The sequence below is a fragment of the Dipodomys merriami genome, unplaced genomic scaffold (assembly GCF_024711535.1).
Source record: "Dipodomys merriami isolate MVZ:Mamm:240054 unplaced genomic scaffold, mDipMer1.0.p SCAF_17, whole genome shotgun sequence".
Lineage (NCBI taxonomy): Eukaryota > Metazoa > Chordata > Mammalia > Rodentia > Heteromyidae > Dipodomys > Dipodomys merriami.
The window spans coordinates 31,093,498-31,120,000 of record NW_027203048.1 but is presented as its reverse complement, the minus strand read 5'-3'; the positions used below and the strand labels follow the sequence as shown (position 1 = coordinate 31,120,000).

The 26,503-nt window shown below is 39.2% G+C and overlaps 1 protein-coding gene and 1 pseudogene across 2 annotated transcripts in view; one reads left to right on the top strand and one right to left on the bottom strand.

The window, feature by feature from the left end:
• Positions 1–26,503, bottom strand: part of Acyp2 (acylphosphatase 2) — a 123,870-nt gene that overhangs the window by 18,511 nt on the left and 78,856 nt on the right. The gene's annotated exons all lie outside the window — the stretch shown is intronic.
• The window catches only part of LOC138829319 (small ribosomal subunit protein eS1-like), a 64,136-nt pseudogene continuing 51,693 nt past the window's right edge, over positions 14,061–26,503 (top strand). The window contains exons 1-2 of the transcript XR_011372543.1: positions 14,061–14,252; positions 16,121–16,276. The product of XR_011372543.1 is annotated as a small ribosomal subunit protein eS1-like (transcript). The remainder of the gene's footprint in view (positions 14,253–16,120; positions 16,277–26,503) is intronic.

Here is a 26,503-nt window from a genome sequence, read left to right as displayed (position 1 = left end):
TATCCTTAAACCCAAGCATGGGTTTAAGCAGGGAGCTCATGACAGGGGGTAAGAATGTTACAGTGGTGCTTCAGTTCCTAAGAGGTCACCTATAAATGGTGCTTTAATAATATGGTCAATGTTTTTCAGCAACAAAGTATTAAATGTTCACCAATTTCAGTCCTCTTTCAAAATGTTTTCCCTTTTGTACTCTTAAACACATGCCAACTTATTTCCTTTCTCTTAAAAATAGAATAAACAGGTGAGGAAAAACATATAGCTACCTAATATCAGTTAATTTTTACAAGCTGTATAATACAGATATTGCTAAATTCTAATAAACGTGCTCCTATCCAAAATGGAGTTACCTTAGTAACAAAAAAATTTAAACAGTGTGCCTACTCAGTGACTTGCAAATGCTGTGCCTTTCATAAAGAAAACTATACTGAGAACAGTTGATAAAGCATAGACAAATGACAAGCTATCATCCTATAACCAAGTTGCTATCATCCTATAACCAAAGGGGGTCAGTAACAAGAAAGATAAAAAAGGATTGCAGGTGATTTCTAGGATAGTGGTAAAATAATTACCATACCATATTTACAAGCCACATCCTAAAGCAGTTGGCTTTGGAGGAGGTGATTTCTTCTGATTCAGTTTTGAAAGGCAGTATTTCTGATATGTTCCCTAGATTCAAGAAAGAGGAAGAAAAAGAAGCCCTTTCTGACCAGAGGCTACAGGAGGAACAGGCCACTGCAACAATGATGCCCAGACATTGAGAGAATTAGCCACAAAGGAAGGAGATGAAAGGTCATAATGTTCTTGTCATAAGACAATCAAGAGAGCAGCGAATATCATCAGCCCCTGTGCTTACTAGGCAAGATTCCTGTTGCTATGGAAGCTGTTCAAACTGCCAGTAAATGAGAGGTTTAAAACAACAGTGCTTCTTCAAGTCTGCAGTTCAGGCTGAGCTAACAGGGAAAGCAAATCTCTGCACAGCAAGGTTCAATCATACAAAGGTCTGACAATCAAGCCATGTGCCAGTAGCTAACACAGAATCCTAGCTACTTAGGAGGCTGAGGCCTGGAGGATCATGGTTCAAAGCCAGCCAGGACAAGAAAGTGTAAGTAAACAGCAAAAAAGCAGGGCTGGAGGCATGAATCAGCTCTATCATTTGTGAGGCCTTGAGTTCAAATATGAAAGAGACAGAAAGCCGGGCGGGGTGCGGGGGAGGAGGGGGGATGGGTACAAACTATAGACAGGAGCTATATTGCCTACTCTAATATAGCATTTGCTCTGCAACACTTCAAACATATTCTATCAATAGGAGTCGATTCAAGAGGAGGGAATTAGACCCTACCTGCTAAGGAATGAGCCCTCCAGAGTTTATATGTTGAAGCTTCATTGCCAGTGTGACAGCATTAAGACATGTAATTTTGGGAATTGACTAAGTCTCATCATATAGAAGGCCTAGAAGCACCACAGTGGAAGGCTGAGGAAGTAGACACAGGACTTGAACTCAGGGCCACACACTGATTAGGCAGACACTACCATGTGAGACAGGCCCCCAGTCCTTATTTTAGTTATTTTTCTAATAGATTTTGTACTTTTTGCTCAGGCTGACCTCAGACCACAATTCCACTATGCCTTCTACATAGCTGAGATTACAGATGCTAACCATGATACCCAGTTTGTGGTTGAGATTGTGTCAGACTAACTTTTTGCTCAGATCACAGCCTTTCAATCTCTGTCTTCCAAGTAGCGAGGATTACAGGAGTGTGCTAGCATGCCCAGCCCTTCATAGGAGATTTTAATTTACTACTTAAGTAAAAAGGTTTTGAAGCAAAATACTAAATTAACAGACATTTCATTTCTAGGAGAACTGAGGTCTCCCGAGTAATAAAGTATGCACTAAATATGAAGCAAAATCACTTCAGCTCTTTTCTGGAAGGACACAGGATATAAATTAGTAAACATAAATGAAAATAAGCAATAAGGGAGCTTGATAATTGTGTTGTTTCTGTTATAATTCATTCATCCTAAAGAAGAAAATAATTAGCTGGTAGGGAATAATTACTATTTTTATGCCTCTTGTTCAAACAGATTTAATTTGTGTAATAGGAAAAAAGTAGAACTTAGTAAAGCATTTTCCATAGACATCTGGGATTTATGTTTCTACAATCTATATTTAACTCCTCAGAAAATGGCCTTTCCATCAAAATTGCCCTCCTGGTCTTCTCACCAGGAGTTGGAACTTTTATTTATGAGAATAACGTTCTGATTTCTGCTTTTTAGTTTTACTTCATAATACCAGAGCCTAGAATTACTTCATATTTATAAAGAAAATGGAGCCCAGGGTTTCAACCACCTGTTCTCTGATGATTTTTGTCATGTGTCTCTGCTATTCTAGTTCCAGGGCCATGGGAAATCATACCCATCTCAATTTTGTCTGGAACTCAAAGCTGGCCTGTCCTTACCTGTCCTGTCATCAAGCAAGCTAATAATGTACATATCTTATCCTGTTCAGGCATTTACATCCTATATTATACCCATTAGACACATGTACTGGGCTAGCACCATCGACTTAATTCATATATCATATGCACTTGATGAACTTGAGAGGAAGTTAGACCTCCTGGGCTAGGTAGTTAGGGATAAATGGCAGCTGGGACCAGCTCCAACATGGTAAGAGGAATGATGCAGCAACAAATACCATCTTGTTCCCATTGGGCTCCTAAACGAATGCACCCTTTGTAGCTGTGGCCTGGTACGTGTGGATGTCTACCCATCAACCAATCAGAGCGAAGAGATTATGCTCTCCCCATCCCCGGCCCCTCCCTGCACAGGAGTCCCCTCTGCTGTTCTTTAGCTTTCAAATAAATCTGCTTTGTCTGTTCTAATCACTTTCTGCCCTTTAATTCTTTAAACAGTGGAGAAAATGAACCAAAACCCTAGATGGAATCAAACTGAATTAAGTAGAGTTCTCTGACATCCAATGCATGAAAATATATCCCATTGTTAGGAAAGGGAAATTAGATCTTTACTTGTGAGCTGTAATGACAGGTTAATTATAACTGTGTTCTAGGTATCCTGGAATCCTTTGTTGTAGGAGTCCCTAATTTTGTTCAATGCTTTTGGTAATCTCTAGGCTGAATCTCCTATCTACCCAGTCTCTATCTACTCAGAATGATTTCATCTAAATTCAGTTTTAGCGTGAAAGTTCACATACATATACTCCTCCGGAGTTTGCTCACTTGATTATACCCTATCTACTGCCACTACCCCTGTGCCTCTACCCACCCAGACCTTCCTTAACCATATGCTCTTCTGAATCCTAAACCTTGATAGAATCTGAATAGTTGATAAGAACAAGTCAATTCTAATTCAATCTGAGTTTAATCTACTCAATTCTGTAAATGTGCTCCATTATTTCTCTGTACTTGATATTCTCCATCTTTAATTTATTCCATGACTCAGCAAAAAGGTTAAAAACTAGGTTCCTTCTTGACCTAATATCAGAATCTAGTAATAGGTAAGTGGTGCTAATCTTTCAAAAGTAAAAACGGTTGAAAATATATGTGACATTTTCGCCTTGGACAGCAATTTAACTGCCAAACCTCACTTTGCTATGTTTGGGGTAAGAGAGTGAGACAAGAGATGATAATGAATCCAAATAGCCAGCTGTTACTGGAAAAGGTTCGCATTGTTCTGGCTCTTTGACAGAATATAGTTGAACTCATAAAGTCTAAAGACTTAACACAAAATCCAACTTGAATAAATACAGATTATAGCCATGCTATTCAAGGTCAAAATGAATTTTATTGGAGCATTTATGGAGAGCAACATTATTTAGGTGAGAAGATTCTTTTTTTCATATCCCATTTTACACAGAACTGTAAAGTACTGTCAGGCAGCCTGAAACTCCATCTCGAGAATTCAGGCCCACCTCAGTTCAGGTTGCCATGGCATTTTGAATAGCTAAGTCCTGCACTTCCTTTGGTAACCTCAAGTAACACTGAAAATATAAAAATGATCTACATTATGAATATGTTATACTCAGGTTTAATTACTTTTTAATTTACTTTTCATATTCTTGGTCAATACTGCTAATCCCATTAGGATATAATAGATTTTTTTTTTTTTGCAAGTAAAACCAATTGTGTGTGTGTGTGTGTGTGTGTGTGTGTGTGTGTGTGTGTGTGTGTGTGTGTGTGATTTTGTCAGGCTGAGCTCGATTTAGTTAAATGATATGAAAAGCACCCTGAATGTGGAAGTACAGACCTGGGGCTATGATGGCAGCAACCCTTCGTGTCTATGCTGAAGGAAATGCTCCTGGTTTATGCAATGCCTCCTCTCACTCAGCATCAGCGCCTTATCCCTCTTGCTCTAAGCATCCTCTTATATAGAAACTCAGTACAGCATTTTGATATCCCAAAGTTAAGAGCATTTCAGTAAGAAAAGTTTAATTTTCTCAGATTTTTCTTTAGCTTTAGAGAACAATAATTTAATGGTCTCAATGTGTCGCCTGTCTTTGTAAAACAAGAGGCAAAACCAGACACTTGTGCATGCTGCAAATTCCTGTTTTTAATTCCAAAAATAACTGTTGTAACCATTTGTTGTGCAGATTTCTCTCCTTAGGCCCTTTCAGGATAAAATAGAGGGTAGATATCTGCTTAGAATTATTCAGTGACTAGTGACTTTGATGAGTTTTTTAGCTCAAAAAACAGTAATTACAAAACCTATAGATTCTATGCCTACTGGGGGCTGAGTACATTCCAATGCATTTTCTGGCATAAAGAACACTTTATTAAAAATGGGCTAGTATTGGACTGAATTTTCTCAGTGCATTTAAAACACTATGTTTAAATTAAAGCTAGGAACATAAGATTTAGTTCTCTGTCATGTGCCAAAACAAAACATGTTAAGGCATGCTGCACACAACAGTTAATCACTCTTAAAGCTGGGTTTGGACAGGCTTTATTAAAACTGAATAGTCACCGTTTTGTCATACTGTTGCTATAACAGCAGCACAAAGATAAAAATAACCCAAACATTGATACTAGAGAAAAGTCTACCTACCACAGTTCCCACCTGGGTCCTCCCTACTTCCTGCTTCCCTGGCCCCAAGTCTTTATTCTTTTCAGAGGAATCCTGGCAGACTTCATGTTAATTGTCTTCTGGCCCATGACCAATCCATTTTTGTAGAAGATTCCATGTTGAAATGTAAAATGATGGAGACTGCAAACTGTTATATTCTAACACTGGGAGAAAAACATTAAGATTTGTGTTTTCTTGGATCATTTACTCATTCTACATCAACAAATGCTTACCAAGCACTGGTGGTATGCAAAGCCATCTAAGTGTCTCAAAAATTTGTGAGGAGTCACAATGTGGAAAAAGATAAGATGTTATAATGCATAGTTAACAACAGAATTAACCTGTCAAATGGGGTCATATTATTTCATTCTTTTACATGTGAATGAGGAAGTTACAGGTGAGGTCACATTGTTGGGATGGACATCATGGCAGAATGGAAAGCATACTGACAATCAAGCATGTCGCTTCCTCCACCATTCACAATTGGAGTATCTTGGACAAATTACTTAACTTATGGAGACCTCACAGGGTTGATGCTGGCTAGAAAGCAAGTATAATGAGAATGCAAGACTGTTTCCCTTAGAGTTACAGAACAGGGAAATGGAAAGTACATGTACAACATAAGAATGAATGTGAAGTGAATCTGCTGCTAGGTCCTTCCCTAGTTCCTAACAGTCCACTGGGCAAGTTTGAGGTCATGTAACTCACTGAGAGTAGTAAACCTACAAGAGTTAACCCATTAGGCAATTCAGCATTCTGTTTCTTACTGCTTCTTTGTGTGCTTAGCCTGGGAAACCTATGCTGAACTTCAACTCTGATTTTTTTCTTTCTTTTTTTTTTAATGCTGGTCCTAGGGCTTGAACTCAGGGCCTGGGCACTGTCCTTAAACTTTTTCTGCTCAGGCTATTGTTCTACATCCCTACTTTCAGCTTTTTTTGTGCTTATTGGAGGTAACATGGGGTTTCCTTCCTAAGCTGGCTTTGAACTGTGATCCTCAGATCTCTGCCACCTGAGCAGCTAGGATTACAGGCATGAGCCACTTAGATATTTTATAATAGTAGAATAGCAACATCAAAGACCACTGATCATAATAACAATGAAGTTTGAAATATTTTAAAAATTACGTAAATGAGACACAGCGACACAAAATGAGCATGTTGTTGGAAATATAGTGCTGATTGACTTGCTCAATGCAGGAGTGTCTTAGACCTTCAGTTTATAAAGAAGATCAAGCTGGGCATGATAGTTCACAACTACAATCCTAGCTACCTGAGAGGCTAGGATTAGGCTGGGAACAAGTTAAGGCCAAAGATAGAAATAATAATAAATAGGGGATGGGAAGGTGGCTCAGTGGTAGAGTGTTTGCCTTGCATGCATGAGGCCCTGGGTTCGATTCCTTAGCACCACATAAGCAAAAAGAACAAAACTGGAAGTGGCGCTGTGGCTCAAGTGGTAGAGCACTAACCTTGAGCTGAAGAGCTGAGGAACAGTGCCCAGGCCCAGAGTTCAGGCCCCATGACTGGACCCCCCCCCAAAAAAAGAAATAATAATAAATAATCTACTAAATAATAATAATCTACTAAAATCTTAAAAACATATTGAGACCTTAAAAGATAATGATCAGAGAACATAAATATATACACAAAAAGAAATTCAAGTAAAGTCGGGCTGGGAAGGTGGCTCAGTGGTAGAGTGCTTGCCTTGCATGCATGAGGCCCTGGGTTTGATTCCTCAGCACCACATAAGAAAAAAGAAAAAAGCCGGAAGTGGCGCCATGGCTCAAGTGGTAGAGTGCTAGCCTTGAGCTGAAGAGCTGAGGGACAGCGCCCAGGCCCAGAGTTCAGGCCCCATGACTGGACCCCCCCCCCCAAAAAAAAGAAATTCAAGTAAATTAGATACATAAATTCTTGGAAAGATATTCACAATAGCAAAAAAAAAAATTCCATGAGAAAAATGGTTCAATATTAGTTACAACAACTCCAATTACAGTTATGTCATTAAAATTATAATTATGAAAACTGAAAAATGCTATTATATAATCAAAGGGAGTCCAATAATAATTCCACTTCAATGGTATGTACTGTACACACAGAAAAAAGAGAAAAATGAAAACTACTGACACAGCTGACACAGAAGAGTTGAATCATGGCTGCTTTGGTAAATGAAGCTGATACAAAAGAAGAGAAGAGTTGTACTAGTTGTTGAACATTACAGTCTGCAATGCCTGGTATACACCTTACATAAATGTGAGAGCAAACAGTTAAGACACAAGAAATCAAGATATAAATGTCAAAATGACTTCCAAGAGTTATGACCTTTCACTATGTGAGTCCTTACAGACAGCACTGTGCTCCCAAAGGTGCAAAAGAAGGCAATCACACCGAGTGTGTGCGATTTTGCCAACTGCTGTCTATGGAACCTCAATCTGGATGCCAGTGTCATAATTAGTCTTCCCCTTTCCTCCCTAATTACAAAAAAAAAAAAAAAAAAAAAAAAGCAAATCCCCTTATCTGCTGTCCTGGGCTTGCCTTCTTAAAGATATCACACATCCTTTTTAGAAAAGAATCATGTATAAACAAATAGATCAAGTTCCTTAATTATAGCACAGGGAAGATAAAGGAAAAAGACATTTATTCAACCCTGACTTCATTATTTGAATAGTCCACCAACCTCATTTTGACTCCTAAAGGCTGTGAAATAATGAAATCCCAAATAACAGAGTCCATACTGAAACTTTGAAAAATGAAAATGAATGTCCACTGAAAAGATCAGGGAAATTCAATGTTGGTAGCATGGTCAGCAGGAAAACAGGCTTTGTATAGGCAATAACAGTAACTGGGGGTGTAGGTTTTGGTGAAGTTTTTTCAAATGAAATTGGTAAGTCAGATAAGCATTACTTGGACTTGATTTGAATTGATTTGAATGTCAGTAGCAACTGACAGATGCAGTTAGAATGAATAGGCCCAATTCCCAAACAGCACAGTATTTCAAGTCTATTTTATACTCTGAAGTGAGAACCCATTCCAGGAAGTCAGCCCAGCTGCAGAAATAACTCCTCTTGCTGTGACTCTGACCTGCACCAAGGGAAGCTACTTGAAAAGATGTTCTTTTGCCCACACTCCTTTTACTTTTATATCCTACAAATGGAAAAATAAACTCTTGGCTCCTCTTCAGAAAACCTATTCTCACATTCTTCAGAACCAGGTAGATAAATAAAGCCACAGAGTTCTTTTCATTCCTTTTTTATTTTCCAAAATGATCTCAATATTTTTATTCCCTCAGGGAGGCCTGTTGTTCATAGGACTTATTAAATGGGTCTTGTCAACCAATAATTAGCCACTATGATCCATCCCCCAAATAACTTAAGGGGAGATTTTAGTACCTCTCTTCCTCAATTCTCAATTTCTTGGGACCCTGTTCCATTGGTTGTAATTCCCCTGGCCTGAATCATCACCCTGTTCTGCTGCCTCCTTCTGCTGCCTCCGGCCTCTTACTTCAGGATGTACAAGGTTTTCACACTTGAAAGTAAAAGCCTTTCTCTGATTTTCCTCTGCCTATTGCTTCCCTTTATACCCAAGCTTCTGCAGCTGATGAATTCCTATTAAATCTAATGGAAAGTCTGACTTGGTTTTCGGGCATGGTAGTAGTGACTTTATTGGATGTCTCTAGATGCCAGGCACACTCACAGGGGGCTTTAAAAAACATTTCTTTGATTAAAAAATACATGAATAATACATGTTCATTATAACAAGTCAGACAACACTGAAATGGATAAAAACAGGATCAGTGTCCCTTCTACCTAGCTCTGCCTCTAATGTGTCATATCCACCATGAAAGATAAGATGGATGGAGAAATGGAAATTGAAAAACGTTCGTAGTTAAAAAGGAGAGCTTCTGAGTTAGATTGCTTGGATCATCTCTTGATTTTGCTATTAGTTATTTTTCCATGAGCAAGGTAGTTAGCATTTGTTTTCCTCGATTTTCTTATCTGTATGTCTGGGTTTTTTGTTGGTGTGGTGGTGGTTGTAGTACTGGGATTTTTGAATTCAGAACCTTGAGGTTACTAGGTAGGCAATCTATGTGAGAGCCACCTTCAGCCCTAATTTTTTTGCCCTGTGTTTTGAAGAGGAGCTCTTGTTTATGCCCAGGCCAACCCGGACTGTGATACAGTACAGTAATGGAAACTTCCCACATACTGGCACATGCTTCAATGCCTAACATTTTATTGGTTGAGACGGGGTGTTACAGAAACAGGAACACTGAGGTCTAGAATTCTACTGTTCTCACAAGTTCCCAAGTAAGGCCAATGCTTCTGGTCATGGACCATTTGAGTAGGAAGCTGCTATATCATCCCCTTCTTCTCTTGAAAGAGTGGCATTATGGGAACAAAAAATAAGTATGCCCAGCTACCATTATCCCTATAACACATTACTAATCATATCATCCAACCACCATCAGAAGAGTGTGGTGCGTAGTATTTGTTGTTCTTTGGGGCAGTACGGGTGTTTTTAAACTCGGGGCCCTCCACATGCTAGGCAGGCACTCCGCATTTATGCCATGACACCGTGGTGTTCATTTTTATTATACAAATTTTCATACATTTGTAGAAACATAAGAGAAAGAGTAGGATTCAATGGCTACATACTCACATGTGCACAACACACATTTTACTGTATTTGCTTGTATTTGCTCCATTCCTCACAATCTCCCTTTCATACAGAATTCATGTAATTCTATTAAAAATCTAACAGGCAGTCTACACTCAAATTTCTCCCACTATCCCAAAATGTCTTTCACAGCTTTTCCTGACCCTTATTCTAAACCAGTATCACAGAGCTTTAAAAAAACAAAACAAAACAAAAAACCAAAACCAAAAACCTTACAGTCCAGATTTATATTTAGTTTTTGTATTTTTAAAATTGAAATTGTTCATTACTCTATTTCACTTTTTAAAGTGGTACTGGGGTTTGAAATCACCCCCCCCCCACACACACACACACTTGCTTGGCAGGCACTCTACCACCATTTGAGCCATGCCCCCAGCCTTTTTTTGCTTCATTTCTGGGATAGCACCTCACATTTATGTCCAGGCCAGTGTAGATGATGATCTTTCTATTTTTGCCTGTGCCACATGCTCAGATTTCATTGAGATGAAATCTCATGGAGTTTTAAACATGGGCTGGCCTCAAACCACAGTCCTCCCAATCTCAGCCTCCTGAGAAACCAGCATTACCAGTGTGAGTCATCATGCCTGGTCTTTGCTTCACTCTTATTTTATGAATCACAAACACTTCTAAAACAAATGGCCAGTATAAATACTAGTATTTGACCAGTATAACATAGAAATCCTAACAGTGGCTGTGCCTTTTTGCTGCTGCACTGCATTCCCAGGTGGGGACCTGGGGCTCCAGCAGGAACACAGGTCCTGTCACAAGCATGGTTGATATGTTCCCTCCTGCCATCTGGCTCTTCCACGCTGGAGCCAGTCTACCACTCCTCAGGGACAGTTACATGTATTTGCTGTCTATGAGCACTATATTAGTGGAAAATGATTAACTCATAATTATTAACTAGGATAAATTATTACCCATACCCTGGCAACTCAAATATTTTCCCCCACTTGTCTATATGTATAGGCTCTAAGAGGCAACAGAGACTGAGTGCAGCTGTAAAGAGTACACTTAAAGCCTCTTTCTGGCCATTCCCTTTACAAACACAGTTTAATGGACTTTCTATGGGAAAGAGGAAGTTAATAGTAAAGTTCTCCTCTTGTCTACTAACCTTCTTTTCAGTCTTTAAGAAAGGAACATTGTTTTGAGTTTCTCAGCTTTGTAAAGGGGCAGCCTACTCCAAAAAACAATATGGGTGTTTAAAGAAATGTGAAGAATCCATTTCAAAATCAGTCGGAACTATCAGTACTTGAGGACTCAAAGGAAAACAAGACTACATAATTCAGACTCTCCTCACTCATCTTTCATCAAGTTTCCCTTTTAAAAACATCATGCCTCTTCTGTTTTCCAGAGACTTTTCAACCCTTCACAATTCTATGTGCAGGTAAATTGTACTTTTCCCAAGAGGTTCCTCCTTCCTCCCTCCCTTGCTCAGTTTTCTCCAGTTGGCTTTGTGTTTTGGCGATTTTTTAAAAAATCATTTCCTATTGCTCCTTTTATTTTATTTTATTTGGAACCAGTCCTGAGGCTCCATTTCAGGGATAGGGTGCTGAACCTGAGCTCTTTTGCACAATACTAGTGTGCTATCACTTTGAGTCACAGCTCCATTTCCAGTTATTTTGGTGCTTAATTGGAGATGAGAGTCACAAGAGTTTCCTGCCTGGGCTCGCTTTGAACTGAGATCCTCAGATCTCAGCCTCCAAAGTAGCTAAGGTTACAGGCATTAGCCACTGGCACTCAGCTCAGCTCATTGCTACTTTTAAAAATATATAAAGAGAGCCGGGCGCCGGTGGCGTAATCCTAGCTACTAAGGAGGCTGTGATCTGAGTATCACGGTTCAAAGCCAGCCCAGGTAGGAAAGTCGGTGAGACTTAACTCCAATAAACCACTAGAAAATCAGAAGTGGCGCTGTAGCTCAAGTGGTAGAGTGCTCGCCTTGAGCTGAAGAGCTGAGGGACAGCACTCAGGCCCAGAGTTCAGGCCCCATGACCGACCAAAAACTAAATAAATAAACAGGATGTTTGACCTTATTCTCAATCTACCTCATTAGAGCCCAACATGTATGGATAAGTAGTAGGATTCCGATCAATCATCTGTAGTGTATATTCAGATCACTGTCCTCATCCTTCTAGATTATTCTCCCTGGTATTTTACCTTGGCAACCTTGGAACACCCCAGGTTTTCCAATCCATTGATTTCCAATCCACTGACTCGGTCCCCACCTTCTTCAGCTTAAATTCTAAGATCCATTATTGTTATCATACTCTCGCCCTTCTTGTTTCAGCTCTGACAATCCAAATTTACTGTCTCATGCTGCCCCTGTAAGCTGGACGTGACTGCAGGAAAATTCACAACCATGTCGATAGATCACATTCAAATTCATGGCCTTAATGATGTCTGACTGTCATACATTATGTCATTGTCCAGTCACTCTTACTCTTTGGATTTCTATTTCATACTCTCTTCTCTCTCCTTAGTCTCTTCATCCCTTTGCCCTACCCTCTTGCTAACTAGACAATCTTTTTATTTCACTGAAAATACTGAAGCCACCAAGAGAACTACATGGATCCTTCCATCATTTCTATCAACCCATCAGCACACACATCCTCACACTTTGCCTTCCTATCACCAGAGATCAACTTGTCATATTTTGCTCCCATTAGATCATTCACATCAATCTCCTATTTTGAAATGTTTTCTTTGACCTGTGTTTCCAATCAGCTCTCATCCAATTTGTTTGAAGAAAAATTCCTCAAACTGATGGTATGTGCTTCCTGTTTCTACTTCTCCCATACTATTTTTTCTTAAATCCATGAGATCCAAGCTGTCTCACAACAATTCCACTGACAACTCCATCTCAAGTCATGACCTCATTTCTTTGTTTCTGTTTGGAACAAAATTATTCAAAGGAACTATCAATATTCACCATCTAAATACGTTCTACCCATTCTTTTTAAAACCTATTTCGAACTCCCATATGTCACTTAAAAGTTTGTGTGGAGTCATCAGTCATTCTTCTGTTTTAAAATACAACGGGCAATTTTCTGACCTTATCCTCATTGACCTAAAAGCAAAACATGACACAGCTGGTATCCTTTCAACATTTGGCTTCTAGCATATTGTACTTCCTTGACTTTCCTCCCACTTCCCAGGACTCTCCTCAATCTCCTTTGTTCTTGACCTTGTAATTTTGGAGGCTGCAAGCCTCAGTTTACCAATTTCCTTAGTAATTTTATCCTGTCATTTGGCTTCAAAATGCCATATATGTGAATTAATACACAATGTATATCCTTATCCCAAACCACCTTGAAGTTCCAAAATCATAATGCCTACTTGGCATCTGAATTCTGTTGTCCACTTCAAATTCTATCCTTCTAGAAGAGTTGCTTCTGCATCTTATTATCAATCAACATAACTTTCTATCATCACTAGCTTCCCACAAATTCTGCTGGCCTTTTGTACATATTCTCCAGTGAGTGTTAGCTGTGCGCACCAAATACTTTGCTTTCTGGCAGGCTCAGGGGGATTATGCCTTCCTGCCAGGCTGAAGATGGCAAGGCCATCTCACTAAATCTGGATAATAACATATGGCACTTTACATGAAAATATTTCAGAAATCTACACATGGAGAAGGATTGCCTTTTCAATACCTATTGCTGGATTAGTTATGTATTCATGTGGAAAAAATCATGATCTTATCACATTATTTGGTTACAGATGGATAGTAGATACAAAAGTTTCTGAAGAGGTAAGATGTCCTAAACAGGGCATAAAAAGCACTAACTTAAATGAGGGAATGCTAAATTGTAATACATTAAGAAGTAAAAACTTCTGTTCCTCAAAGACACCATTAAGAGGGTGGAAAAGCAACTGACAAAGTGGGACAACACACCTGTTTCACAAGGCAAGTTTACAACTGCACAGGAACGACTCCTAAAAATCAGTATGAAAGAGTCCACAACTATCAGATAAAAGAAGCTATCCAGCGAAGCAGAAAACATGAAGGGTTCCCCACTCGCTGGACATAAGCGGAAGTCATCCTACCGCGCCTCCATCGGAGGTCCCGAGTGAACTGGCCCGGCGGGACGGCGGTGAATCCCGCGAGGCTGAGATACAGGGGTCGAATGGTGGGTGGCACACGCTTCGACCCTTTGAGGGCAAAGGTCGCAGCCATGGCCCAGGACATAAAAACTGAGAAGATGGCCTCTGTGGTGGCCGTGAACGGGGCCACCAAGAAGCCAGCAGATGGAGAAAGGAAAGTTGTGCAGAAACCCTGAGGGATGGAGGAGGTGGCGGGGACAGCACAGCCCTGAGATGGTCCCAGAGCGTGACCCCCACATGAGCCCCCTGGACGCAGCACATGCTCAGGCTGACCGGGCCCTCCAGATGCAGCACAAGTTTGGGCCCTTCCATCAATATTACCTGGAGCACAGGAACCACGCCATCCAGAACACCCCTGCCTCTGGGTCACCGCTCTTCAGAACCACCCACAACTGTCCCACAACTGTCAGGGACTAGATGCAGAGATGTTAAGATGCCTAACCAATCTGGAGTGGAAGGATCTCAGCCATGCTAGGACAAGTTGCATGTGCAAATTCTACTTTTGAAGAAGCCCCTTCTTCAAAAACAAGCTGAGGGGCTGGGAAGGTGGCTCAGTGGTAGAGCGCTTGCCTTGCATGCATGAGGCCCTGGGTTCGATTCCTCAGCACCACATAAGCAAAAAGAAAAAAGCCGGAAGTGGCGCTGTGGCTCAAGTGGTAGAGTGCTAGCCTTGAGCTGAAGAGCTGAGGGGCAGCGCCCAGGCCCAGAGTTCAGGCCCCACGACCGGACCCAAAAAAAAAAAAAACAAAAAACAAGCTGATTATCAAGGAATACGAGGTCAGGTCTTCTGATCCAGTGATCTCTCTTTCCACTCCGATCATACGGCATTCAGGTTATGGGCCCCAGTATGCCACTCATGAGAACCAAAATGTCACCTGCAGCTTCTTCAGACCACAGCCATCCAGAGTGTGACAGGATTGCTGAGATAATTTAAAAAAGACATTTGGCCAAATCCACTGCAATATACCTGTTGCCTGAAGGGGACCATCTAGCCACACTTCACCAGATCACAGAGCCAGTGGACATCCCCAGGTTCTCTGGGTCCCAGTCAGGTTAAGCTTTACCCTTGACATTAATCTCATAAAAGATTCCTTACCACCTCATGCTGGACCTATGGTAGAAGAGCAGCCATTGGTAACCCTTTAGCTTTTTTATGCTGACTTTCTATACTGTTTCTTAGACTTTATTCTTTCAGCTGCAAGACTGAGATTTTCATGGCTGTGATACATTTCCACATGGTTTTCATATTAGTGTACATTAACATCACATGATGCCTGGTCACAGTTCACACTTTTCTCAGCCAAGTGCTGTCTTTATCTGCACTATTTGGACTCTGTTGCCAACAGTTCTTGTCTGGCTACTAACCACTGGGTTTCTAGCTCTGCCTGGTAGTTTATTTCATTCATCCTTCTCTACATTATGATTGGTGGGTATTAGGGAAGTCAAGTGGCCTACGTGATTCATGTGACGCCATTGTTTCACCTGTTCCTCTGGTCACCTATTGCTGCTTGCTACTGGCTATCCCATCATCTTGGGCTGCTGTGTGCTGGATGATGATCAAGTTCTAGGCTACTTTCTGACTTCTGGTTAACAAGGATTTCCAGAAGTGGTGATGGACCAGTGCACAGCAAAGACTTTTCTATTCTCTCCCAAAGACCTCAATTTCTTTCTAGTACCACAACTACCTTCATTATCCAGAAACCTTACTGACTACTGGGTAAATAATAAAAGTTAGAGCTTATTCTTACGTCCTTGACAAGAATCAGACTTTCTCCCAACCAATGGATTAATACAAAATCTAGGAAACTTTGTCTCCCTCAACTTTAGAATTATTAGGTACAACTCATGTCAGGGTGAGTATATACTTTATCTTCAATATCTCTATATTTTTAATCTACCCACTCCTATATGTGTGCCTCACATATTTCTTTCCTGTCTCTAAAAAAAAAAAAAAAAAAACTACCTCAAACACATGTGGCTGAGTGTTGGTGGCTGTTTGTAATCCTAGCTATTCAGGAAGCTAAGATCTGAGGATCATGATTTGAACCCAGCTCAGGCAGAAAAGAAACTGGAAGTAAAGTTATGACTGGAGTGGTAACATGCTAGCTTTGAGCAGAAAAGCTCAGGGACAGCCCCTCCCCCCCCACCCCCGCCCCAAGTCCCAGTACCAGCACAACCAAAAAAAAGTGAAAGTGGACACCCTTTGTCATTTCCAAAGAATGGTTGGTTCTATAAAATAACAGTGCTTTTATTGGACACTGCTTTCTTCCCAGCTTCGCCCTTCCACTCATCTCCTTAACAATGCCTTAAGGTTTAATGGGCTGCACATGGAAATTGGGATGAAAAGTGATTTTTGTTTGGAGATTCTGGAAGAACTAAACACAGACTGTGGTGGGAGTCCTAAGGCAAAACTGAATGAAAGACCAGAGGTAAGGCAGAACTGAGCCAGGGGAAAACTGGGCCTACAAGTACACTGGGCTAACTGACAGCCTGGAAAGAAGGTAGTTACTCTGTGAGAGGGAGCAGAAGGCGAACAGGTTTCTGAGGATTGGGATAGGAGAGATAAAGGTGGTTGTACTGTTAAATATGTTGCCTAGAGAAGAATTCTTTGGAGAAATACAAACTACCTTCGGATGTCTTCATTTTCTTGTTTTCATGTGTTTTATTTATGTGGAGTATTAATACTGTGCTCCTAATTTCACTAGCTGTAGCAAAATCCTATTTTCTGTTTTGCTCACAGGGAAGATTGAGCTATACTGATTTTTACTTGCATTTAGTTGGGAACATTTGGAAGAATGTCAGAACTTTTCTGTACAATTTAAAGACAAATGAATATTCATAAGTTTCATTTTGTATTGTTTTTGGTTAAAAATGCATCCCCAAAATATTTATTTGAATAACTTGTCAGACCCTAAAGAAAGGAAATTGTTGTTTTGTGGGGAAATATTCTATTAAAAAATGTGGCCCTCGTTGTCTTATTTGATTGTTTGCCCTGATAACAGCTTAATAACTGACATGTCTCTTTCCTAAATAGCATAAATATGTGTGAGATTGTTCTTTGTAAATTGCTGTATTTGTCTTTATATGTATGATGGTAAAAATAAAAGCATGCCACTCTTCAAAAGACGAAACAAACCAAAATGATGGAAAATAACAAGAGATGTATACAGAGAAACCAGGAGCTTTCATGCTAGCAGGAGAGAGGCAGAGGCAGAGGATCATAAATTCAAGGACAAACCCTGTAAATTTAGAAATGTTCCAGAAGGATCACAAATGCAAGGCCAACTCCTGCAAAATACAAAGGTTCATGGCATGCCCTAAGTGGGAGGGTGCTTACCTAGCAAGTGTGAGACCCTAGGTTTAATCTCCTAAAAAAAAAATACCTGAGTAAACTGGATGCTGGTGGCTCAACCTGTAATCCTAGCTGGTCAGAAGTCTGAGATCTGAGGATTGAGGTTCAAGGGCAGCCCGGGCAGGAAAGTCTGTGAGACTCTTATCTCCAAGAAAACTGGAAGTTGGGCTTTGGCTCAACATTAGCCTTGAGCAAAGAGCTCAGGAATAGCACCTAGGCCCTGAGTTCAAGTCTCACAAACAACAAAAATAAAAATATAAATACATGAATATAAGTTTAAATTTTTTTTTCTTTTGGTGCTGGTCCTAGGGCTTGACTTCAGGGCCTGGGCACTGTCCGTGAGCCCTGAGCTCTTTTTACTCAAGGCCAGGATCTACCACTTAAGCTACAGCTCTACTTCCAAGTTTTTGGTAGTTTATTGGAAATAAGAGTCTGACAAACTTTCCTACATAAGCTAGCTTCAAACCAGGATCCTCAAATTCAGCTTCCTAGGAAGCAAGGATTATAGGTATGAGTTACTAGCACCCAGCTTAGTTTTTAATTTTAAATATAATTTTATTATTAAATCCTGGAAGCTGCCCCAATATCTATCAGTAGTAGAAAAAAATGTTTCTAAATAGTCACACATGGTTTGCTGTTAGAAATAACTATGTCTATATGAATTAAGAGTTATCTCAAAATAGACGTAGGAAAAGAAGTACTAAAGTAGATGCTATGTAGTGCTATTTAGATGTGAAGTTTAAGAACAGGTAAAACTATCCTACCCAGAACAATGAAGGGTTTGAGGTTTACCCTACTTGCAGAGCAGTTAGGCTTCCTAGTCAGAAGTTCCTGAGTCAGAAGTTCTTTAACCTTATAACTTAATTGGTAATGTCAGTCTTCGCACTAGTTTCATTAGCTATCATTCCCAACAGGAAACATGAAGAAAGCCAGATGACACCTGCTCACACACAAGGTTGTATTATAGGAAAGGAGCCCTGAATTTAAGGAATTGTAGTATTTTATATTGGACAGTAAGCATGCCTGCTTATCTTATACTAGCCAGTAGGTAAGCATGTCCCTTATTCCATAAGATCTCTGGAAGGATATTCTGAACGGACCAATTAGTGCTTGTACTCACAAGATGTTCAGAAGCATGGGATATGAGGAGAATGACTCCCAACATTTATCTTTGGGATTAAAGGTACCAACAGACAGAAATATTTGGTTGGATTATAAAGGGCTAATGATGTTTTGTGTGTTGATACATGGGTGTGTTCAACTTGAAATTTGTTGAGTTGTAGACTTGAGAAACACTTTCTGTATATTACACTGTAATAAGCAAAGAAAGAGGAAAGGCAATCCATTTTTTAGACCTATATACTAGAAAGTGACCATTTAAAATTACATTTCAGGCCCACAGAAAATTACATGTCAGGGAGAAGATTTTTACCAGCTATATATCAGAGAAGGACCTCATATCTAAAATATACTTAGAGCCCCCAAATGAACCTCCCAAAACTGACAAAAATTCAACAACCCAATCAATAAATGGGCTAAAGACTAAAAAGAGACTTCTCAGAAGTAAGAATGGTCAATAGACATGTGAAAAGTGTTCAACAACTCTGGCCATAAAAGAAATGCAAATCAAAACATCCTTGAAATTCTACATCACCTCAGTTAGAATGGCCATTATCAAAAAACTAACAACAGATGCTGGTGGGAAGCAGCCAAAAGGGAACTCTACTACACTGTTGGTGGGAATGAAAACTTTTTCAGCCACTCTAGAAAGTAGTATGGATGTTCCTCAAAAGACTAATCATAGAGCTCTCCTCTGACCAGCAATTCTATTCCTAGGCATTTACCCAAATGACCATAAATAAGGCCACACTGAAACAACCAGCACAACCATGTTCATTGCAGCATAGCCAAGATATGGAATCAACCAAGATACCTCTTCAGTGGATGAATGAATCAAGAAAATGTATATATACACAATGGAATTCTACTCATCCATTAAAAGAATGATATTGTACCATTTGTAAGGAACTAGAAAGACTTGGAAAAAATTATATTAAGTGAAGTAAGCCAGATCCAAAGAAACATAGGTCCCATGGTTTCCCTCATTTGTGGTAGCTAGAATGTGCCTTTAAATCTACAAGTAAATAAACTGAATGATCAACACACACACACAGGGACATAAATTACATAGGTCTCTAGACATTCACACATTGAGGCCATAGGTAGATATGTGTAGGAGTGCATCACAAAAGTTCAATAGCTATGTGCATATGATCCTATAAAATTTTATGAAATGTACTCCAAGAAAAGGAAACAAATTTTTGTTTGTTTGTTTATTTTTTTGCCGGTTGTGGGGGCTGAACTCTGGGCCTGGGCACTGTCCCTCAGCTTTTCAGCTCAAGGTTAGCACTCTACCACTTGAGCCACAGCGCCACTCCCAGCTTTTTCTGCTTATGTGGTGCTGAGGAATGGAACCAAGGGCTTCATACATGCAAGGCAAGCACTCTACCACTGAGCCACCTTCCCTGCCCTCGAAACAAGATTTTTTTAGTTGCTGTTGTTACTGGTTTTGTTTTCCTTTCCTTTTGTTCTTGTTTGTCTTTGGGAAGGTAAAAAGGGACACAGAAAAGGTAGAACAAAGAGTGAACAGATACAACAGTGGTACACACCGGACACTTTTGGAAATGAGCTGTACATTTTGTGGGTGGGGCCAGGAGGGAAAACAGAGGGGGAAGGGGCGACATGGTTCAAAGAGAATTGTACTCTTACCTGACTCATAACTGTAACCCCTTTGATTATCACCACTACAATAACAATGAAAATTACATTTCAGGAGGCAGGGTCATACTGTATAGCTCATTGTTGTGATCCCCCTGCTCTGAACATATAAATGCTATGATTACAAGTGTGCACCATTGTGCCAAACCTAATAATCTTTTAAATGTCTATCTCAAAAAACCTTTTCATTGGAGGGGGGTAAGGCTTCACTATAGGAATTTTGAGGAGACAGAAACCATAATGATATAGATATATAAAGGGATTATAATAGCCAAATCAATTTTGAAAAAGACAAAGTTTGAGGAATCCGTCTACCTAATTACATTCATGTTTAGCTATGTAGTCAAGACTGACATTGGCAGTAGAGCAGAACAATCTGGAAAGTTTCAATATAGAATCATACAAATTTTGCCAATGGATTTTTGTTTGTTTGTTTGTCTCAGTCCTGGGGCTTGAATTCTGGGCTTTTATGCTCAAGACTAGTACTCTACCACTTGAGCCACAGCTCCACTTCTGGCTTTTTGTGGTTAATTGTAGATAAGAATCTCAGACCTTTTCCTGTCCAGGCTGGCTTCAAATTGTGATCCTCAGATCTCAGCCTCCTGAGTAGTCAGGTGCCTGGCTGCCAAGTAACTTTTGATACCAAGGCAAAATAATGTTGGAAGAACAGCCTTTTAAAAGTATTTTTTATTCTGGTGTTTCAACCCAAAGCTTGATGCATGCTACGCATGTTCTTTACCACTGTGCTACATGCCCCAGTCCTGAGGAATAGTCTTTTGAACGGATGATGCTGCAGCACAAAGCATCTATAGACCAGAACATAAACATTAGCCTAAACTTCATGTCGAAATGAAAATTCACCCAGTATGATTCACAAATGTAAAATGCAAAACTATAAAAGCTTTTAAAAAATAGTAAAGAGGATCTTTTGGGTCTATAAACAGCATAAACTATAAAAGATTTGTAAATTGAGTATAAAAATGAAAACATTTCCCTCTGCAAAAGATACTGTGAAGCCAGGTGTACTGGCTCATGCTTGTAATCCCAACTACTTGGGAGGCAGAAAACAGAAGGATCACAGTTCAAAGCCAGCCTAGGCTAAAGTTGGTGATAACCATATCTCAGCAAACCAGGCATGGTGATTCATGCCTGTAATGAAGCTACATGGGAGAGGTAGATAGGGAAGATCATGGTTTGAGGACTGGCCCTGGACCAAAAACACTACACCTTATCTGGAAATTAGCAAGCAAAAAATGTCTGGGGCTTGGTTCAAAGTGTCAAGTGCTTGGCCTATCAAGGGCAAAGCTATGAATTTAAACCATATTACTTCTTACAACAACAACAAAAAGATACCATGGAGAAGATATAAAGTGAAAACTGATAGAAAATATTTGACAACCACATGTGATGAAGGACTAATGTCTAGAATGTAGAACAATTAAAAATCCCGATAATAATTTCAAAACATGAGGAAAAACGTAAACACTTACAATACAGTGGTAAAGAATATTAAAAAAAAAAAGCATGTCTAATAGCACCATTAGAGAAATACAAATTGAAACCAAAATGTGGTTCTACTACATACCTAACAAGATGGCCAAAATAATCATGTCATCATCAAACCCTTACAGGAATGAGAAGAAATTTAAGTCAGTTTGGTATTGCTAATGGGAACTGCCACTGCGGAAGGCCCTTTAGTCGAGTGACAGATTTCAAAACCAACAAAAATCCTAAATGTAAGATCCAGAAGTTGCACCATTGACATTATCCTAAGAAAAAAAAAATGACATAAAAACTTACAAACATATGTTCATATTGGAAATTGGAACTAACACAATTTCTTCAGTGAGTGAATGATTAAAATGTAGTATATGATGGAGTATTACTCAGCCATTAAAAGGAATAAACAACTGATAGAACATTTTCAGTGAATCTCTAAGAATTAGACGGAGCAAAACAAATCCAAGTGATTACATACTATATGATTCCATTTACAGAATATTTTTAAACTAATTTTGTTAGAATGGTCAAGGGTTAGAGTAGCTAGACAAGAAATTCTACAGAAAACCACACGCACACACACACACACACACACACACACACACACACACACACACACACACACACACACACACACACACACACACACACACACACACACACACACACACACACACACACACACACACACACACACACACACACACACACACCTCTGCTTTTTAAAATAAAGTTTGTTTTTAACTTGACCAGAATGATTTTTAAGAACCTGAAACCTTATGGAAATCCTGTGTTCATTCATCTAAGATGATTCAACATTCTATGTTCTTTCAATAAGTTTGACTGGAATGTTGCAGTAGCAGGAATGGACACAGAATTTTACAGCTTGTGATTGTCATTACATTTAACCTGTGCTATATAAGTTTGGACTGCCTTTGGAACCTGTTTTAAATACTATGAAGTCGTACCAATTAGTGAAGGAATGAATGCATTTCTAATGAGCTAAGTAATAAGTAAAATTCTAGTATTAAAGCAAACAAGGACATAGATTTCAGATTTCTGAGTAGACTAGGAATCTATATTTAAAAACTCTAAGATCATTTACTATGCCACATTCAAATGCTAAAATTTTTCTAAGAGAAAACAAATTTTTTGCACTCAAAATTTTTATTTTTATAAAACATTTTCTTTAAAAAATTATGTACAGAAGGATTACAGTACCTAAGTCAGTAAAGAGTATATTTCTTTTTGGAAATTCCCTCACTCTATGTTTATCCCTCCCATTGAGGTAAAAAATAGAGAAATGGAGCTAGTCTGGAAGTACTATGCAAATGGACATGTTAGGCCCATGTGCAGTAAGGATCAGAGGTTGTAATTTGAACCCCTGTGACAAAGGGACCCACAAACAGTATCATATTCTAAGCTGGACTGTGTATAAAATGAGACCCTATCCTAAAAATAACCAACACGAAAAGGATACAGGAAGATTGGCTCAAGTGGTATAGAGCCTGCTTAGCAAGTGAGAGGCTCTGAATCCAAACCCCAGCAGTAATAATAATAAAAAAGAACAAGTTAAAGAAAAACAACAGGCTTTATTAAAGCCCCTAATAATAGCTACCATTTATTGACGCCTTCTATTGTGCTAGTGACTTGTTAAACACTAACATGATTCAATGAACAATGTATTGTTCTCTTAATTCTCACACAACTCTATAAGGAATTCCAGTCTCCCTTTGGCAGATGAGGAGACGCAGCTGAGATTACATTGTATGTCCAGTCACCTAGCCACGCAGTGGCAAAGCCCCAATTCAAAGCCACATCTCATTCAGGTCTCAGGACTACATATGGACATCATTGCTGTCCTTTCTTTTGTAGTAGAAAAGTATTAAAATAATAACTTGCTTAGTCTTTTCCCTAGTGTACATATAATATATATATATATATAATATATATATAGCATTTACTAATTTCAGTACTGATTCATGGAAGTCAGGACAAAGGATGAACACAAATCAGAAATATAGCACTAATGTGTAATTTATGTTTTATGTAATATGTTTTTCCATTTAAATATTACCACATATTATAATTTATTGTTTTGAGACCTAGATATGGCCCCAAAGTGTAAGATACAATGGCACTTAAGATCTACGTGCTTCTGGTTAAAATCACCTTGCTAAAGAAACCATCAATCTGACACATAATTTATGGTGTTCAGGGCTCAGTTGGGCATTCTACTTTAATTCCAGATGTACCAAACATTTGGAAGACAGTACACTTTATCCAGGAAGAGCAAATAGCAAAGAGGTCCTTTTGGGTGGGGATGAAATTATGTCACTGTCTAGAAATCTCCTTCGATAAACTTGGCTCCTCAGTTATGGCAGACTGGAAGAAGAATGCACAGCCAAGCAGCACATGGGAACTTCCAGAAATGATGGAAAAAGAAGAATAAAATGGAAACATCTCAGAGAGAGAGATCACAATAGAAGAGAAAAATAGTCATAGAGAAATTTCCAGTCAGATTCTTATACCCAACAGAACGTTGGCAGGAGACCTGCACACAGTGCTCTTGTTTGTCTTCTAACTTAATTTGGTGGGAATTTCTAAGGAGCAACCTCCTTGTGTGTAAATTTATTAGTCATAATGGCAGGGAGGTAGACAAAATAGCCCTGAGTTATAATTTTAGAGTTTTTATCCTATCATGGTAGGGAGGCTGCAAGTTACATTTGTAGCGCTTAGCTATTGCTTAGAAATATGGTTAAATCCAATGAAGTAGAAACAGATGTACACCTCTGTGATGGTTAGTCTTGATGGTTAACTTGATTTGATTAATTAGAAATTAGTAAAGCACACCTCTGGATGGGTATGTGAAGATGTATCTAGAGACAATTAGATCCTGAAGGCTCTGATTTTACCAGTAGATCAATCCCTTGATGAATTCAAAGTGCATGGTGGTGAAAGGTAACAGTTTGGGCCTGGTTAGAGGAAGCAGATCACTGTATGTGTGGTCTGGGGATTATGTCTTACCCTGGCTCCTTCCTGTGTTCCTTTTTCTTTGCCTCCTGGCCACGATGATGTAAGCTGCCCTGCTCCACTAGGCCCTACCTGTCATATTGGTGACACCTCTGAAACTGTGAGCCAAAATACTCCTTCTTCTCTTAAGTGTATTTCATCACAGCAATGATAAAAATAACTAAAATACCTTCTAGATCTGATAAAATAAACATTACGCCCAAAGCAAACATGCTTAATGGACTGATCCCAGCAGTGTGTATACCCACTCAGGTCCGGAATAAAGGATGACCTCTTATTCAGTACTGTGAAGTAATGATGGTGACATTAAACAACACAACTAATAAAAGAAACACAATTTATTTGGAGGCATAAAAACCTAGAGAAGGAAATGAAACTTACTATTTCTGATAAAACTATTTCTGATTCATATGGAATAACTCCGATATTCAACTGAAACTGTACTATAAATAAAAATTTAGCAGAGTAGAAAGATATAGAATATCTATGTAGATTTCAGATGTCCGAAGGTGAGTGCTCAAGTGGAGAAGACTCATGTGTAACAGCAACAGTAACAGATGAAATACCTAAGAAACCCTAGAAATGTTCCGGATCTGTATAAACTCTTTTGTTTGTTTGTTTGTTCATTTGTTTAGGACCAGGTCATCTTATGTAGTCCAGCCTGGCCCCAAACTTGCCATCCTCCTGTTGCAACCTCCCAAGTGGTGGGACTACAGGTGTGTGCGCCACCACTCTGGGCTATGACTGCATTCCTGAACGACACAAAGAGAAAGACATACCATTGGAGGACTCAACCTCAAAGTGTGAGTTCTTCCTAAGCTAATTTATGTATTTATTGTAATTATAATAATACCAAAATTGAAGAAGGGTTGGGAGAGCAATTAGATAAGCAAATTCTAAAGTATTTGTAAAAACATAAAATAAGAATTTTGAGGAAACTTTCCACAATAAAAGTGAAAATGAGGAAGGAACTTATTATAAAATATATAATAGGGTACAATAATTAACAATGTCCTAATGTAAGAATAGACATGAATCAACAGAACAGAATAAGGCATCTAAGAAATATAGCCCACTGGGCTGGGAAGGTGGCTCAGTGGTAGAGCACTTGTCTTGCATGCATGAGGCCCTGGGTTTGATTCCTCAGCACCACATAAGCAGAAAAAGCTGGAGGTGGTGCTGTGGCTCAAGTGGTAGAGTGCTAGCCTTGAGCTGAAAAGCTGAGGGACAGCACCCAGGCCCAGAGTTCAGGCCCCACAACCAGCAAAGGAGAGAGAGAAAGAGAAAGGAAGAGAGAGAGAAGGAGAGAGAGAAGAAAAAAAGTAAAGAAAAAAAAAGAAATACAGCCCACTGTATACAGGATTTGGTATGTAATAAACATGGAGTCTCAAAATATGAAAAACTGTCAAGCAAATGGGAAAGGCATCTTAAAAATGTTGTATTCATCTTTCTTTCTGTGTATCAGGTAAATTCCACAGAACCAAAGATCTATATTTTGAAAGTGCAATGATAAAAATGCTAGAATAAAGTAGGAGACCTTTTGTTAGTGGGGAGTAGGAAAGCCTGTCATTCAAAACTTGAGGACAAAGGATATGCAAAAAAAAAAAAAAAAAGGCTGAGATCTGGGAATCATGGTTCAAAACCAGCCCTGGCAGGAAAACCAGTGAGGTTCTTATCTCCAATTAACCACTAAAAAGCCAGAAGTGGACCTGTGGCTCAAGTGGTGGAGTGATAATCTTGAGCAATAAAGCGCGGAGACAGTGCCTAAGATGAGAGTTCAATTTCCAGGCCCAGCAGAAAAACAATCTGAAGAAAAGATTTCATCTCATTCTGTAGAGAAGGGGCTAATCTAACAAGAGCTCTTTAAAGCACTTTAGTATTTTAATACATAAATTTATATTAAGCATATTATTAGATGGCTGAGAAAGGGTAAATACAAAAGGGACACAAATTTCAGACTATAGATGCAGATTTGATATACAACACCAAGTTG